A 4,397-nucleotide genomic window follows, 5' to 3' on the forward strand; every position below is an offset into this window, starting at 1 on the left:
TTTTTGGCTGGGACTCGCATTTTCAAGTGGTTTTCCAGACAAAACAACCAAGATACTCCTAGCAGCCCCGAGGAAGGTTGCTGTGCATGCTCTCTCACTTGAACTATTATTCCAACTTTGGAAGTTTGGAAGCTAAGAAAGCAATTGCACCTCTTCAACAATCAAACCTAAAGGGAACACCAGGCCTGCATTTTTGACACCAAGTGTCCTAAGCACTGGCATTCCAGAAATGAACGAAGCAGGTATTTCTATTCTCATGTTGGAAGGCCATGAGGGTGGGCCAAAACCAATCTAAATTGATAAGCCAGGAGTTCGGGAAAAATGCTGCAGAGAAAAAAAAAAAAAAAAAGGGTTAGCACAGGATTGGTGGCTCTTGATAAGCACGTTCTCCTTGAGCTCCTCAGCTACTGTGTGTCTTTGTGTGTGAAGGGGAGTGGATGTAAAGGGAGGAGTACAGGACACTTGCAGCCCTGGTGCTGATATCCTATATTCTGAAAAGGACACATTTAGCTCCTGCATCCCCCTCTCCCAGACGACGATTCTAGAACGTTGAGGTTTGCCCATACTGCTTCTTCTCTCACCGCACAACAAGACTACAGGTGCAGACGGACACCCAGAAACAAGGTAAGCTTATTGGGGATGGAAACAGAAACAATATCTCTGGCCCCTAAACAGAACTGGGCCCATCTTCCTTGCTTGCATAGAAGTGAATGCCTCATTGAGGAGCAATTAGAATAAACTAGAAAGTCTTTCAGCTGATGCACATTTTTTTAAACAGGACCTTTTGGTGCCCCCAAAGAACTAAACCCACCCCTGCCTCTAAGGAAGGTACCAGGCTCTGGGGGTCACTGAAGTTAACCTGAGATAGTGGCTCTGAGTTCTTTGTCTCATATCAATGAAAATAAAGGTTGCAGACTCTTGTAGGAGTATGCAAAGCAGAAATAGGCTTTATTAAAAAGAATTATTTAAGAAGTAAAAGATAGAGGGAAAGTTAGATTCCTCCTTAAAGTAGGAAGGGTTTCCAAGAAAGGAAACGTCATCGAGCTCCTTTGTCTAGGGATTTTTATAGGACCATGACAGAAACTGGACAAAGATGGTGGTAATCTCTGCTGAGATCAGCTAATTCTGTGGGCTTTCATAGACCAAGCTAGTGTAGGGCCCCTTTATGCTCTATACATCTCCTCATGGCCCAATTTCTGTTCTGATACTGTCCATTTCATTAGGGATAGTTGAAGCTACTCCTATTCATCACTGAGTAGCTTTTTAAATTATTGACCTTGACTGTATGCTGTTAGTCATTTGGCCAACTTTACTGCCCTCTGAAGTTGGATGTGTCTTGTATTATACTAAGTTCTTTTTGGCCTCACATTTACATAAGCAGCTTGAGGCTTTACCTCAGCAGAGAGCTAACTATCATAGCTGCCAAGGTATAGCTGTGCTGTTTCTTGATTACATCACATTTGGCTCCTCAACTATGGGGGTGTAAGGTGCCCTCTTAAGCAACAGCTTCTTAGAAGCTATCCTGGTACATTCTAGAGGTCTACACTGGATTTGTTTTCTCTTGCAGTTAAAGAATTGAGAGGCAGTTAAAGAAAATCTCAAACATGACAGGCAGGATCGGAGAGAATCTCAGACATACAGATAAAGTGAACAGATGAAAAATACCTTTAGGCCAGGCTGTGGTGGCCCACGCTTTTAATCCCAGCACTTGGGAGGCAGAGGCAGGCGGATTTCTGAGTTCAAGGCCAGCCTGGTCTACAGAGTGAGTTCCAGGACAGCCAGGGCTACACAGAGAAACCCTGTCTCAAAAAAAAAAAATACCTTTATTAAACGTGAAAAATCATACACACATTGACACACTCACATACAGACAAGTACACACACACATACAAACAGAGGCAAAGACCTTGGTGCTGAGAAAGCTGAAGTCAGACCTTTCCCGGAGGAGTGGGGTTGTAAGGTTCTTTAGTAGGTTTGAATGTAAGGATGTAAGGCCTTTCCCGGAATTTAGAGTTGGTCAATGTAAATGAAGAAAGGGAAGCTGGTAGGCCCAGTGTTTTGGGTAAATGTGTTGTGGTTCAGCTTGGATCAGTCTGCAGGAGAATATACCTACCAGGCCTTTGTTTTAAGCTGACAAGCCTTAATGAGGAGGGTGAAGAAGAAGCCAGAAATTTGTCATCTTTATTATCTACCCGTGGCCCTTTTCCTGACTGTCAACTCATCAGGGATCTAAATCCTAATTCCTCGGTTCTTACTGCCAGTTTAGCCTGTTATAATTAACTGCACTGGGAACAAGAAAATGAGGCTGGGTGGTGGTTGTCTACCTCTCCACACTTGAGAGACAGAGGCAGGTGGGTATCTGAGTTGGAGGCCAGCCTGGTATCAGCCTAGACTACAGAGGGGGTTCCAAGACAGCCAGGGATACACAGGGAAACCCTGTCTTGAACCCACCCCTGAAGAAGAAGAGCAAGAACAAGAGGAAGGAGGAGGAGGAGGAGGAGGAGGAGGGACTATTGTTCCTCAAGGACTTTCCGGCTGGAGGAAGTAAACTGGTCTTCTATCACTGGCCCAAAGCCCTGTCCTTCCTCTTATCAGCTAGGTTTAGTTATCTCATATCCAAATATAAGCCTTCTTGTTTATTGTGGTGGTTTGAATAGGAATGTCCCCTGTAAGCTCATATATTGAATGTTTGCTTTCCCACCTGATGTGCTCTTCAGTCTTGTTGGAGATGTGTCACCAGGGGGTGGACCTTGAGGTTTCTAAAAGCCCACCAGGTTCTCTCTCTCTCTCTCTCTCTCTCTCTCTCTCTCTCTCTCTCTCTCCACTCCATGGATCAGGATGTAAGTTCTCAGCTATTGCTTTAGAACCAGCCTGCCACCTCTCTCTAACATGATGATCATGACTAATTCTCTGAAAGTATTAGCAAGCCCCCAATTAAATGTTTTTGTCTATGAGTTGCCTTTGTCATGGTGTCTCCTCACAGAAATAGAACAAATAGCTAAGATATGCATCTTCCTTATTTTCCAGGCCTTGCTGTGTTATCCCAGCATCCTCATTTTAATTGCAGCTTCTGACTTCATGTCAACACAGATGAGCAACTTGAGGTTTTTACCATGAGCTTTTGTCTTCCCTCATCTACTGAGAGTGAGATCCTGCCATCATTCTGTCTTAACTTTCTCTTTTCTTTTCTTTTCTTTTCTTTTCTTTTCTTTTCTTTTCTTTTCTTTTCTTTTCTTTTCTTTTCTTTTCTTTTCTTTTTTTTCCAAGACAGGGTTTCTCTGTGTAGCACTGGCTGTCCTGGAACTCACTTTGTAGACCAGGCTGGCCTCGAACTCAGAAATCCACCTGCCTCCCAAGTGCTGGGATTAAAGGCATACGCCACCACGCCCAGCTGGGAATAATTTTTCATACCAGCATACTTCTCTTAATTGCTCTTGAAGAGTCTCAGATGTTAGGGATCAAGAGGACACTGAGATGGACTGTTTGGGGGTAAGAAGTTTATTACAAAAGTTATTATCCAGGCATGGTGACATACACGCATGTTAATTCCATCACTTGAGAGGCAGAAACAGGGCTGGAGAGATGGCCCAGTGGTTAAGAGCACCGACTGCTCTTCCAAAGGTCCTGAGTTCAAATCCCAGCAACCACATGGTGGCTCACAACCATCCATGATGAGATCTGACTCCCTCTTCTGGTGCATCTGAAGACAGCTACAGTGTACTTAGATATAATAATAAATAAATCTTTTAAAAAAAAGAGAGAGAGGCAGAAACAGGCATATTTCTGTGTGATCAAAGCCAGCCTGGTATACATAGTGAGTCCCAGGCCAGCCAGGGTTACATAGTCAGACTCTGTCTCAAAATAATAAAAATAAATGAATAAATGAGTTATTGATGCCCTGGACAGACAGACAGAAAGCAACATGTCAGAGGCTTTTAGGGGCAGAAATGGAAATCTCTTATAACATTATAAGCATGCAGGTGGTTTTACAACTTGAGCCTGCATAGATTCAGAGTGCAGGACAGCCATTTGACCTTGTAGTGATATCCTGTGGGCACAAGGTGGATATTCTGGATTACTATACCTAATCCTGTGCTAGTGATGGCTGAAAACTTAGTAGCCTTACTCAATTGGGGAGCATAGGCAGTTAGAACACAGGATTTTATATTATGGTTAGAGAAGCCATTTTCCACAAAGCAAAGGTTCTATAACTATCAAAGATATGGTTATATTTTCTCTTCATGTTCAGGAGGATGGGCCATTGGCCCATGAACAAACAGCTCAGATCCCACTTGAATCAGTCAGAATGGCTAAGATTAAAAATTCAGGTGACAGCAGATGCTGGCGAGGTTGTGGAGAAAGAGGAACACTCCTCCATTGCTGGTGGGATTGCAAGC

General features: G+C 43.5%; 1 protein-coding gene across 1 annotated transcript in view; it reads left to right on the forward strand.

Annotated features, from left to right (window-relative positions):
* Positions 1-494: 494 nt before the first annotated feature.
* LOC110313317 (embryonic testis differentiation protein) overlaps positions 495-4,397 on the forward strand; it is a 13,786-nt gene continuing 9,883 nt past the window's right edge. Inside the window, exon 1 of the mRNA XM_029533961.1 lies at positions 495-624. The gene's annotated coding sequence lies outside the window, so the exon portion shown is untranslated. The remainder of the gene's footprint in view (positions 625-4,397) is intronic.

The sequence above is a fragment of the Mus pahari genome, chromosome X (genome assembly GCF_900095145.1).
Source record: "Mus pahari chromosome X, PAHARI_EIJ_v1.1, whole genome shotgun sequence".
NCBI classification, from domain to species: Eukaryota; Metazoa; Chordata; class Mammalia; order Rodentia; family Muridae; genus Mus; species Mus pahari.